The 14,164-nt window shown below is 41.3% G+C and overlaps 1 protein-coding gene across 5 annotated transcripts in view; it reads left to right on the plus strand.

Moving 5' to 3' along the window:
- Nucleotides 1-14,164, plus strand: part of CNNM2 (cyclin and CBS domain divalent metal cation transport mediator 2) — a 113,681-nt gene that overhangs the window by 64,592 nt on the left and 34,925 nt on the right. Inside the window, exon 2 of one of the 5 annotated variants that reach the window (XR_013814781.1) lies at nt 618-712. The exons of the other annotated variants lie outside the window; for them this stretch is intronic. The gene's annotated coding sequence lies outside the window, so the exon portion shown is untranslated. The remainder of the gene's footprint in view (nt 1-617; nt 713-14,164) is intronic. 5 annotated transcript variants of the gene reach the window in all.

Consider the following 14,164-nt stretch of genomic DNA (forward strand, 5'->3'; position numbering starts at 1 on the left):
TTGTTTTACAGGGAGAATGGAGTGTGTGGTGAACCAGCATGTTGGTACATGGAGGTCACTTAAAAGATAGTTTATCTTATTGTAATTTACTTGCTTTGTCTTCCCCACTTGACTCCCAGTTCCTTGACAGCAAAGACTAGTCTTATTTGTATGTTTTTGTTGTAATCGTTAGTGTTTAGTACAGTGCCTAGCATATAGTGAGTGCCCACTAAAAATATCTGTTGAATGAATCCATGACCAGCACCAGAGGAGACCATATTGACCTCAAGTGAATTCTGATCTTATAATCTTATAACCTTCACAATATCTTTGCAAACGTCAGGGTTTGTATGATCATTGCATATAATTTATTCTTTCATCGGTTTTTCTTCTCATTCTCCTAGTCTTTGAGTCTTTCTCTGCTTTGTGCCAACTTCCTTCAATTTATTGTGCATTGCAAGCTACCTGTGTTTATTATCTTTCCACTTTCCTGACAAAAATGCAAAAATGTAAGCTTTTCTGCAATGACACTATCACAAAGAGAGAAGAGAGTCCTAGGAAAATACAAAGTAGATCCTTAGTTCTCTATTCTAGAGCTTAATCAATCCCAGGAACTGAAGTCTTCTGTTTCTTCACAGAGGAAATATGACAAAGGCAGTGGCTGTACAAGCTTCCTTCATGGGCCGCCCTCCCCACTGCCTCATCCAGTAAGCGGGAGCAACTACTTCTAGAGGTGAGAGGGGAGGGAGGACAATCTCCATAACCCATTTGATCCACCTAGCCGCAAAGTTTTGGTGTTGAGAGAGTGAACAATTTGTAGAGTTGCTATACTGAAGAACTTAAAAGAAAACAAGTCTACATAGGATTGAATGCTCAGGTGATAAAAATTATGCTCTTTGATAGAAGACTATAACCTATATTCTGAAAGAAGCTACTTATAGCTGAATAATCCTAATGATCTCAAGATCCTGTTTCTGTAAATATTAAAAGGTATTATACGTGCACATTTGAGATTATTTTTAACTTCCAGAACCAGGACAAACTTCATCAATAATATAATCATTATCATTTATTGGTTAGTTAGTATGTGCTAAGCACTTTGTTAAATTCCACATTTTTTTTATTTTTTTTTATTTCAGAGAGGAAGGGAAAGGGAGGGAGAGATAGAAACATCAATGATGAGAGAGAATCATTGATCGGCTGCCTCCTGCACGCCCTCTACTGGGGATCAGTCCCGAAACCCCGGGCATGTGCCCTGACTGGGACTGGAACCGTGACCTCCTGGTTCATAGGTCGATGCTCAACCACTGAGCCATGCCAGCCAGACCATTCATTTTTTAAATAGTAACCTTAGGACTTACCTCTGTTTTACAGATGATTAAAGTGAGAGGACAGAGAGGGTAAATGACTTGTCCTCGGTCACACAGCTAATATGTAGCAGAACCAAAAGATCCAAACCCACCTACTTTTAGTTTAAGCCCTTAATCCCTGACAGTATGCTATAGGGTCCCATCACACATATTTGAATGCTAAGAATTGTGACTTTGGTAAGGGATCAGTGACCAAGGATGACCTAGGTCTTCTGAATGTTATGTCAGGACCCAGTAGACAGTTGAAGTACCTTCTCCCAGAAACCTTAAGACATGTTATTTTTACTGAGGGGCAGCTATACTTCTAAAGATGTTTACATAATAAGCAAAATAATGTTGAATTTTTTTGAACATTCACTCATTCAGTAAGCTAAATTAATTTTTTTTTTTTTTACTTGACAAGCCATCATATTTAAATATCTGAGTCTCGGTTTTCAGGCTGAATTCATGTTGTATATTTAAGAAGACAATGAAAATTCTTTAAAGATATTCTCAAGCTTCAATAGGAAGGAGCACAGTTTGATTTCTACTTGTTTTTCAAGCTGGCTTCATCTGGAGACAAACTATTGTAACTTTTCTAGAATTTGGTGCCAATAGGAGTAAAAAATAATAAAATCAGTACAATTAAATTAAATAGGAAATTAGAGTCTTTTATGTACAAGGCCTTAGCTTAGGTAACAATTGGCCACTTTCTGGGAAACGGTTGCTAAAATTACAGGCGACCAGCAGTTGCTGATTGGCTTCATTTATTGCATTGTGTCCCAGGAAGAAAAACAATGTCTTGTGGTAAGAGCTTGCAGAAATAATATCATTTTTCCTAAACTTCATCCCCCTTCCTATTTTCATATGATTAATTTAAGCTATCTATCCAGCATTTATTGAGAGTATTCTATACCAGGCACTGTGCTTGCTCCTGAGGTTTTAGATATGAAAGAGAACTCTTGCCTTCAAGAATCTCACAATATGGTAGAGGAGAGAACACATTATAATACAGAATAATAAATGCTCCGATGGAGCTAGTGAAGGCTCTATGGGAGCAGAGACAGGACAGCCACGCCCAGCTGGCAGAGGTGAGGCCAGGAAGACTTCAGGGTGAGAAGATACTTGAATTGCATCTTTGAGGAAGAATAAGAGTAAAGGAGCCAAGGGGAGGAAGGTGTTCTTGGCAGAGGGAACCAAGAAATGGTGTATCTAGATTGGAGAATGGCAAACAGGATGGCACGAAATGAGCAAAGACTCGGGAGATGAAGCTGGAGAAGGAGCTTCGGATCATGTCCCGATGGGCATTATAGGCCATACCGAAGCATTTAGACTATCGTAGGTAATCGAAAGCCATTAAAAAATTTCAAGTAGGGGAATAACATGTTCAGATTTGCTTTATAGAAAGATTACTGTGGCATCAGTGAGATGTCTTTGAAGAAATTGCTAAAGTTAGAAGGAGAAGGTTGTTGCAGTTCAGAAGAGAAATAATGGAGACATGTATCCAAGGTGAGCTGGTCATGGGGATGGAGAACATGGGAGAGATTCAATAGATATTTAGGAGGTAGTCTTTAAATTTAAAACTTAACACAGTGATCTGGAACCAGTTTGTCACAGCAGGGTGAACCTAGAGGAAAAGGAGGAATCTAAGAAGACTCTCACCTTCACATTTGATGTACTGGTGCCATTAGGCAGCAAGAGGAGCAGAGTGGAGGGACAGGTTTGGTAAAGAAGATGATATAGTTTGGGATGTGTTGATCTTGAGATGCTGGTGGGACAGTAAAGAGGACCAAGTAGGCAATTGGGATATTTTTGAATCTGAAGTTTAGGAAAAAATATTGGACTGGGGATGGTACTAGTATACAGATTTGAGAACTTTCATTCTATGTGTTAATGCCTGCTTATGTTATAGTTACTTGATTAGTACGTAGTGAAAAACAGATTTACCATAAAGCTAATTAAATTTAAGCTTAAGTGCTTCACATACATGGGCCTTGGCAAGGGCCCTCACAAATGTGTCTACATGGTTATGTTTTTATTTTAAATTGCAAAATCCAGATGTTTTATACAATTGGTCAAAATTGCTCTCTTGCCACTTCGAATTACTCTCTCACTATTGTTGTGTCTGGTGATGGTGCAGTGGTCCCAGGTGATTTTGGGAATCCAGCTGTGGCAAGTGAGCTGGGGATACATTTAATTTGGGTTTGCAGTCACTTCAATGGATAGTTATTGCTGGCCACCCAGTGAGGTAATGCTGTTGAGAAATACTCCTGCCCACTGTGCCAGCTTACCCAGGACTGTGACACAAAAGTGCAGGACCAGCAGCATGTTGACATAGAATATATCTTAACATATCTGCCACTGGAATCATGGAAATGGAAGAGGGTGAAATGTACAAAGCCAGAAACTGATCGGCAGAAACACTTTACACTCATCTGATTTTATCTTAGCCCGAAGGGCAGCCTGATACAGATAGACAGACAGACAGACGTGTAAAGAAGTATATTTGGAATGGGACCCCAGGCAGCAGGAGTTCAGGACAAAGGGAAGTGAAATGGGAAGCGGGGGGAAGAAATGCCAGGATGTGATAGCACATTGGATATGGCACCAGCTGAGGGCCACAGGCGTTCTATCCGACCCAGGGCCTTTCCAGGAGCCTTCCCAAGTGCTCTCAGAACTGTCCACCGAGTACAAAAGGGGGAAGTATCCTCCCACGGGCATTAATTCCTAACATATCCCCATTTCTGGATTGCATACGCATAACTACAGAGTGGGCTTGGGGAGCAGTCTCCAGGCAGAAGTGAGCCCTAGCCGGTTTGGCTCAGTGGATAGAGCGTCGGCCTGCAGACCGAAGAAGTGAGAAGCACATCGAGCTGCCGTGGGCTGGCTGTCTGCTTGCACTGACTGCACGGGCAGAACCCAGTCCAAGCCTGTGTGGATGGGTCACTGCGGTGGTGGGAGGAGGAAGCCATGGGGCCTGGAGGATTTTGTGGTGGCGCTTAAGAGGGAGGCGTCTAATGTTGACAGAGATTCTACTCATTCATTCCTAGTCAAAGGAAACATTCTCTCTGGTGAAGGTTACATACAGGAGTGCAGTGTATACAGTTATAAATCTTCATTCTTTTTTCCTTTTTGATGAGAAGCACACAAATAGAATTACTCTGTAAGACACGAACTTGTACTGTAAATTGCAGCCAACATGCTACTGTTAATTTCCCCCGAAATGTTTATGTGTATACAATTATACAAATGTGATCATATTATGTTTATTATTCTAGTGTTTTTCTTACTGTATTTGGGTAATGTTTCATGAAAATATGGGAAAACTTTTCAAAAGACCGTGAGACCTTTGATTCTTGTTAAACGCAACACATATACCATTGTGTGCTACCATTGTATGGCTGTACTAGAACTCATTTAACCGGCGTCTATTGGTGGGCATTTAGGTGGTGACTTCTTTCTCATAGAAATAGAAAAACTTGCCTTTTATTTCCTACACATTTTTTCAGAGATACTGGCGGATGGAGTCGGGGGTCGGGGGGGGGGGAGGTTGATAATGGGAAGGTGAGGAGGAATTGTGAAGGAATTTGTCATAGAGGACGTTTGCTTTGTAAAGTTATCCGACTGCATCTTTTCTCCTCTACAGTGATAATGAAGTATTGACTCTTCCGTTTCTAGAACAGGAAACAGGAGGGTAAAGTGCTAGGACTCTTATCTCAGGACAATGAACGAAACCTCAAATTATCTATGCTCCCTTTATTTATTTTTTTTAAGTTTCTTGTTTGCAGAAAAATTAAAGGTGGGATTAATATATTGGATAAGAATTTGAACTAGATAACTTTAAATTTTCCCTCCAACTCCAGGACTCAGTGACTTTTAATAATTTTGATAGCCCTTTTTCCTCATATCACATGATTATTAATTATATAATAACATATTATTAACTTATGTTAACTTTATCATAATATACATTAACACTTCCACATGCTCATTCCAACTTGAAGTCATTAGGAAGGACTTCATGAAAAGAGATTTGAGTGAGAAAGGATAAAGTCTTTTTTCTTTTAACAAATCCACCCTTAGTTCCTCCTTTAAGCAAGTTTAAAAGGAACTGATGACCTCACCCTTCTTAAAATGCCTGCTCCTGCCCTGGCCAGGTGGCTCAGTTGGTTGGAGCGTCCGCTCAGACACCAAAAGGTGGCGGGTTTGATTCCCTGGTCATGGCGTGAATGGGAGGCAACCATTGGATGTTTCTCTCTCTCCCTCCCCCACCTCAAAAAATCAATAAAAACATATTCCCAGGTGAGGGTTACAAAAATAAAAAGGCCTTCTCCTAAAGCAAATGTATGGTGTGGTTTGATCACATCATCTAGACTTCAGTAATTATTGTTCACTGTGGCTATTGTAAGAGGACTGTGTTTTTATGTATGACTTTGTGTAACCACCACTCTTGTCTACTTGTGTTGTAGAAATCATCCAAGAAATTAGTTTAGTTGAAATTAAGAGCTTTGGATTGCAAAACAAAGTTCTAAATGATTGTTGGTCCAAAAACTAAGACATGAGGAAGGAATAGAAGAGAAAATTATAAAATTAAAAGACTGATATTTAGTCGTAACAGCAGAAGTATACTTCTCTGTTTAAAATCTCCTGTTACTGGATATGTTGGACTGTTACTAATCTGTTAGACTATTACCTCATCAGTTTGGTCAGTCTTCCATCCTTACAAAGGCTACAAGTCTAAAGGAAAGACAAAAATAGACTCATTGGTTCTGAAATAAACCCCACAGTTCTATAGAAGAACTACCTGTCTCTTGGGAAAGATGAGAAGGTTCCCATCATCTCAGCCATCTTTTGTCTTAGCCATGTTTTCCATTGCTGATCATTTACTAGGAAAACATTCCAGCGAGTGTACAGTGAGTGTTACAGACCACTAAAAAAGATGAAGTGGAGATGCCCGGCATGCCTCACTATTTATAAGAAAATATTTCTCCAAAAGATGGGAAAATTCAAGTCTTTAAATACTCTGGGAGAAAGGAATAATGGAAAAAACTCTTCAGTGTCTGCTCTTTGGTTCACAAGATTTTCTCACAAATCACTTGGATGGGACATTAAGCAAGTCACAGAACAACTGGAATCTTCTATGAATTGACTCACTAGGTTTCTGGCTGAGGTATCTGACAGCAGGACTGAGGAAGTAAGACAGAGAATAAGCTGGTGGTAGTGGAGGGGGGGCGGTGAGCCCATCCACTGTTTGTTGGTCTGGAATCCTGACCTGGGTGGGAGGACCACAGGGCTGTCTTTAATAGGGTAGGACACTTGGATGCATTGAGGTGAATAATTTGGCTTCTTGTCTTTTAAATCCAGCCACAGTTTAGTCTAGGTTAGTTTTTTTTTTTTTGTTCCAAATGATTATTTGCTATTCCTATGAGGAAGTTCATTGAGTGGGTCTCTGGCACAGTATACATACATTAGTTTGTCTTCATAGACAGTCATTCATTGTCTTGAGTTTGGGAAATGAAAACATAATCTAACCCTAATTTTCTCGTGGTATCTGCTTTCTGAGTCCCTTTGTGTCTGAGTCTGTCAGTCATGGTTCAAAAGCAAAACCAGTAGAGGATGGACACACACACACAACATTCATTAAGGGATTTATTGTAAGGAACACGCTTATCCATGTAATTGTAATCTAAGAAAGTCCAAAGTCCCTACGACAGGCCGTCAGGAGGGAAGATCCTAAATAGGCTGGAACCCCAAGACATGGTCTGCCATGGTCAGGTAGAACGTCTCTTCCTCAGAGATGGAAGGAGACGTGACTGGGGGTGGTGAACACATGATACGATATACAGATGATGTACCGGTATTCTAGAATTGTACACCTGAAACCTACATATTTATTAACCAATGTCCTCCAATAAATTTATTTTTTAAAGGCCTTCCAGCTGATTATAAGTCAGTCCCACCCAAGATATCCTTATTTAAAGTTAACCCATTAGGGACTTTATACCCGAAAAATCTCTTCACAGCAGCACCTAGATTAGTGTTTTAATTACTGGGGACTGTTACCTATCCAAGTTCCATCAAAAATCCATCACACAGCCCGGTTTGGCTCAGTGGATAGAGCGTCGTTCTGTGGACTGAAGGGTCGCAGGTTCAATTCCAGTCAAAGGCATGTACCTTGGTTGCAGGCTCAATCCCCAACCCAGCTGGGGCATATGTGGGAGGCAACTAATCGATGTGTCTCTCACATCTATGTTTCTCTCTCTCTGTCTCTCCCCCTCCCTTCCACTCTCTCTAAAAAAAAAAAAAAAAAAAAAATTAATGGAAAAGTATCCTTGGGTGAGGATTAACAACAACAACAAGAAATCCACCACATTATGAGAAGCCATAGGAGCTGCCTGGAAAATTATACTGCCACAGAGGTCTCTCTGCAGACATTTACTAAGTCACGGTGTGGTCTCTGCTGCTCTCCAAAAACAATGCTGCCTGAGCACTCAGGCAACAACCTGCCCTGGGTGTCTCAGCCGGGAAGCCTGGTTCTCTAGCCTTGCCAGGATTGGACCCCATTTTTGAGTTTTCAGACTTCCATGTAGAACAAGTTTTTGTTGATTAAAAAGTGTTTTCCCATTGATTGCCATTTTGTGAGCTTTTTAATATTTGCTTAAACTTAAAAGCTAAAGCTAAGAGCCATTGCCAGTAGAAAACTAAGCATGGCCAAAACCGGTTTGGCTCAGTGGATAGAGCGTCGGTCTGCGGACTGAAGGGTCCCAGGTTCGATTCCGGTCAAGGGCATGTACATTGGTTGTGGGCACGTCCCTAGTGGGGGATGTGCAGGAGGCAGCTGGTCGATGTTTCTCTCTCATCAACGTTTCTAACTCTCTATCCCTCTCCCTTCCTTTCTGTAAAAAATCAATAAAATATATTTAAAAAAGAAAAAAAAGAAAACTAAGCATGTATTTCACCAGAGAAGTTATTAAAATGATCTGTTTTGGAGGGAAGGGGAAGTATTTGTGGCTCTAAAAGGGCAGAGATCCTTGTGGGGATGGGAGTTTGGGTCTGCAGCAGCGTCAGTGTCAGTATCTGCTAGAGATGCTACCATTTAGGGGAAACTGGGTAAAAGTACACCAGATCTTTCTGTTATTTCTTACAACTGCATAAGAATGTACAATTATCTCAAAACAAAATTCTAATTTAAAAATGTTCCATTTTGTAAATCTAAGAATCTTTTCATAATATAAATTATTTTCTAATTTATGTTTTAAAAACAACAACACACACACAAACATGTTTTCTTAAGAAGGTGGACATCTCTATGAACTAGCACTGTGCTGGGAAAAAAGTACGTAACGGTGTTTGAGGACTGGAAGAAAGGATGCCCGACAGGAAAATTACAGGTGACAGTGAGTGTAGTGTTTAATATAAAAGCATTTTGTAAAAATCAAGGCTAAATTCTTAGATGAAATATTGGGCATACTATAAAAAGATAGTATCTTCACTCTAATGATAACTGAGAGAAGTTATGGTTATAAATTAAAAAATAATGTGGAGGAGATAGTTTTAGGACAAAGAAAATATAATTTTAGCCCAGAAAAGTATATAGATTGAAAATAAAAATAGGTTCAAAGGATTTAGGTAAAATTTTGGATTCACCCAGTAAATATTTGTGTGCCTACAATGAGTCAAGCAGGTACCTGTAGGTTTTAATGTACTTCACACTTTAATATATAATTCCTAACATGTAAATGTTGATGTCATTGAAGGCAGCCATACCTTCTCTGAGTCTCCACAGGTGCAGCTGTCAAAATCTGAGCACCACATGGGTTGGATTTTCTCAGTGTGTAATATTTCTGATCTTATTGCATGAGAGCTTTTTGTGGAAAAGTGAAATTCAACCAGTCAATAATAATAACATTAAAAAATTTTTAATTGATTTGAGAGAGAAGCATCGGGTTGTTTTTCCACTTATTTATGCATTCATTGGTTGATTCTTCTATGTGCCCTGACTGGATATCGAAACTGCAGCCTCGGCATATTGGGATGATGCTTTAACCAACTGAACTACCCGGCCAGGGCAGTAATGTAACATTTTAAAGATAGCCACAAACATAATTCTTTTAAATATTAATTGTCAGAAAAGATACTTTTCTTTTTCAGGTATTTCTATTTTAGGGGTATAGAATAAGAAACTTCAGTAACAAATGGGAAAGTGGGAACAAACTCAGTTTAAATGTTAAGAAACAGGTATTTATAGCAAACACGTAGAAGCAAGCCTGAGACAGTAAGAGAGATTGCCTCCAGGTGCAGCATTGAGGCTGGGCCCTGGTAAACCTGGCCTCCTGCTCGGACTCCCGGGGGCTCCCTGCACCGTGCCCAGGACTCTGCAGTCACCTTTGGGGAAGGCATCTGCTAAACAAAGTCCTTTAGAGGCTGAGCAGCTCAGTGAATGGCTACCTCCTTGCTTTCAGAGTGTGAGGGGCCAATGAATAGCAGGCCCGCTCCCTGAAAGCTATTATGATCTACAAAATTAATAGATAAATTCAGGGTTTTACCCTATAAAGAAATATCTGTATCAAAAAATTGCTACTCTCACCAAAAAACTTAATTTTTTAGGAAACCATGATTCCAAATCCCACCCCAGTAAACCTCCTGGCGGACAGGATCTAACGGAGGGAGGTTGTCGATGGCTGGGATGACTCCCACGTGCCTGGAGTGGAGGAGCTGTCCTCTTAGGCAGACTTGGGGCAGCCACTTACTGGTTGGCCATTGGAATTTTTGGAAATAGTAAACCTTTTGGTAAAAGGGGCCTTTTATCTCCCAGAATAGCAACTGTTATCATCACTTAAAACCAGTAACTTCTATATACAGCAAGTGCTTCTATATATATACTCATGTATTGTTTTTATAGGACTATTTTAAGATCTGTGTCACATTTTTCTAGTCTATTTTATGGTGGGAAAATTCAATTGGAAAAATGCACTTAGCTCTGGTGGGGATGGTAAGGTAAAATAAGTACTTAAAAAAAAACACGATGAAGTTTGTTGTTTTCATTTTAGCTTTAAACAGTACAGAAATAGTAAGGGGATAGCTCCCTGAATTACATTGTAGTGTTTCTCCTTAAGCAAATGCAGCCATTGTCCTCAGGCTATAATACTAGGTCTGTCACTGTATTAGAAGACCTGCAGGCATGTGTGAGAATGCATTACCAAAATCTGTGAGAAAATGGCTTTGTGTTTGTGTAGTGTGGCTTATAACACAGGGTTTATTTTTCTTTTGATTTTATAGCTATTGAATTGAGAGGGAAATGGATAGAGTAAGGACCTGTCTTACTATTTTTTTAATATCTTTTTAAAAAATTGATTTGAGAGAGAGAGGAAGAGAGAGAAAGGGAGGCGGGGGGAATCGACTGGCTGCCTTCTGTGTGCTCTGTGGGATCAAACCTCGGTATGTGCCCTGACCGAGAATCGAACCCACAACCTTTTGATGTATAGGATGACACTCCAACCAACTGAGCCACCTGGCCAGGGCAGGACCTACCTACTGTTAAGAGTAATGTGGATGTAGAGATGTGGGCACTCCCACAGCCCAGGTGTGGCAGTGGCAGTGGGTTGGGTTATGGAGGTGAGTGAAGGGGCTGGGTATGGTGGTTTTTTACCTCCCCTTCCACCCTCCCCGCCCCCAGGAGAAGCTCCTTCCTACCTCTTCTATGGGGTTGAGTAAAACCATAGAGGTTATGATCGGAGAACATCAAGTCGTTTGATTGATTGGACAGTGAAACCATGAGAGGCACATCGAGACTGAAGGATGGGAGGATGGTGTATTTGGGTGCCAGGTTCTGATGGCCTTTAAGAAGTTTTTCCTTAATTCACTTGTTGATAGGAAATGAGAAATTCTGAGTGATTATGAGTATGTTGTGGTTTAGTAAGTTTTCCTTTGTGTATATAGGACTAGGAAAGAGACTAGAGTGTTAGGCGTTGTGCTAGACTTGGGGGCTGGGGCGTAGTCACCAAGGAGTTCATGATCTAATCAGGGAGGCCATGTACCTGTGGTAAGTTCGGTACAGGTGTGCAGGTAATAAACTGTTGGGTGAGGAGGCCTAAGAACCAAGTGATTGCTTTTCATGTCAGAGATTTGAAGGCTACTATCATTTCCTCCTTGTCCAGGTTTCTCTGCTAGCTGAATGTCTGTGTCCTCTTTATTTGTTCCTTATACATCCTTTATACATCTTAAAGGGTCTTGGTCATTCTCTCCTCAGTTTGCCTCATAAAATACAGACCTGAACACATTAGTCCAGATATGGCTAGGAAGAGTAGGAGAATTGCTCCCTTCTGAGGTTGTATTGCCATTCAATCACCATGAGACATGTTGCTGGACCACCATGTGCTCTCCCTATCCTTTAAGGACCTGCTTTCAACAAACAGAATGGGTTGGGGAGAGGAGAGCCTACCAGAGAGGCCGCAGGTAGACCTGTACTCACCTTGAACCACATCTCTTACCGCTCTTTGTTCCTCATTCCCTGTTGCTGGCTCCTCCAACCTCCTGCTCATTCACCCTGTAGTCCATTGTTATGTAGTCCTTCCTGGGAGGTGGTTCCCCGGGTGTACTTTATACTGTGTGTGTATGTATGTGTTCATTCATTCTTCATTAAAAAGGAAGAAAACACTGTGTGGGATAAATGAGGGAGAGAAGCAACAAAGATTTCAGTTTTAAGCATGGGTGATCGGAAATCTAATGTATCATTTCCAGAGGTCAGTTCTCGGAGAGGGAGGTGTTGCTTTGGAGAGAACAAGCCAAACTCTGTCCTAATGACAGGCCTTTTCTCCCTGGTTTAGGCTGCCTGGCAGAGCAGGCCAGCTGTGCCTCCCTGTTCGAAGCAGGAAGGGCTGTGGTAGAATTCATGCTGGACAGGGACTAGGGCATGGCACTTAAACGATGACCCTTAAATTCTTCATCTCCAACCTTTCTTTTCTTGAGCATCTTTTGTCACCCAGATCTCCTTTCATGACCTTTTTTCTACATTTGATACTTTGAACTTCTTCTTGAAGTAGTTTTGTTTGTTTGTTTGTTTGTTTGTGGGGTTTTTGTTTTGTTTTTTGGCTTGGCTTCTAGCACACCATTCTCCTTTATTCTCTCCTTATCCCGTTGGTCATTCCTTCTCCGTCTCCTTTTTGGTTATATCTCAACTTCCTAACGAATGAGACATTGGCATGCCCCAGGCTCAGTGATTGGACCCCTTTTGACCACACCCACATCTGAGGAGATTTAATTGGTTTTTGGGCAGTTTTCATATGTAGCCCACATTTCTTTCTTTTTTTAAAAAAATATATTTTTTATTTTTTTTACAGAGAGGAAGGGAGAGGGATAGAGAGTTAGAAACATGGATGAGAGAGAAACATCGATCAGCTGCCTCCTGCACACTCCCCACTGGGGATGTGCCTGCAACCAAGGTACATGCCCTTGACCGGAATCAAACCTGGGACCCTTCAGTCCGCAGGCCGACGCTCTATCCACTGAGCCAAACCAGTTAGGGCTGTAGCCCACATTTCTCTCATTCCCTTGAATCCTGGATTTAGGTGTGTAAGTGTCTATTTGACATTTCCACTAGGGTGTCTATTTGGCATCCCACGCTTAACCTGTCTAAAACTGAGCTTTTTCCTTCTAAGCAAGTATCTTCCACAATCCTCAGTAAATGGCAACTCTGTCCTTCCCATTGCTCAAGCCAAAAACCTTATAGTCAGCCCTGACTCTTCTCTTTCTTTATCTTCTGCCCCACATTCAGCCCATCTGCGGAACCTGTTGGCTCTATCTAAATATATATCCAGAATCTCAGTAGATCTATCACCTCCACCATTCCACTAGTCTAAGCCACTGTTCCTCCCACTTGGTTTACTGGAATAACAATTGATTTCCCTTTCCCCCTGACTTCTCTCCACCAGTTGCCAAGCCTTTTCTTCCCACAGCAGCTAGAGAGCAGGTCACTCTTCTACTTAGAACCTTCTTCCAGTGACTTCTCACTCAGAGTAAAAGCTGAAGTCTTTGTAACGGTTGCAGGATCTGCACACCATCCTTGTCAGCCTCCCCACACCCTATACACCTCATTTATACCCCGTTCCCTCTCGCTCTCTCTGTTCCAGACACACTGGCCTCCTTGCTTTTTCTGACTGTTCCCTCTGCCTGAAACATCCCACCCAGTCCTTCATGTGCTTCATTTGGCTCTGTCGCGTCCTTCATCTTTGCTCAGATGTCACTTTATTATTAAATGTCATTCTGCCCCTGCTGTTGCGTGCTCCACAGCACATTTTACACAGTCTGACATATTTTTTAGTGTCTGTTTCCTTTAATGTGTGTCTCCCTACTAGAATGTTCCTTGTGGGCTAGTATTTGGTCTTGTTCCCTGTTAAAAAGTGGGCATTCAGTAAGTATTTGAGTGAATGAATGAATTTGTGTGTCTAGAGTTGAAGAATGTCCAGCCTATAGGAAAGTTTAGTAGGATAGGTAATAATTAACATTTATAGCATTAGAGATGGTATGTGGGGAACAAGATAGCAATGATGGGTTCCATGGTCTCGTGCTCTGGTGCCTACAGTTGTGCCTTCAAGGGATCTAGAAAAGAAAATTACTCTGACATTTCCAAGTTATATTATCCTAGATGCAGAAGAACAGTGGGCAGGACTCACTTAAGGTAAAGACTGACCTTTGCTAATGAAGCTGTAGGCCTGGGATGTGACTCTCCACCATGGCCTTCCTAGTTAGGGGTCAGTGATCAGTCCATCCTGTGTGGTTACTTTTGGTCACTGAGCTTGTCCGGCTTGTCATGTTGTCATGTACCCCCGCCCCCCGGT

Source organism: Cnephaeus nilssonii (genome assembly GCF_951640355.1).
Source record: "Cnephaeus nilssonii genome assembly, chromosome: 16".
Taxonomy (NCBI): Eukaryota; Metazoa; Chordata; class Mammalia; order Chiroptera; family Vespertilionidae; genus Cnephaeus; species Cnephaeus nilssonii.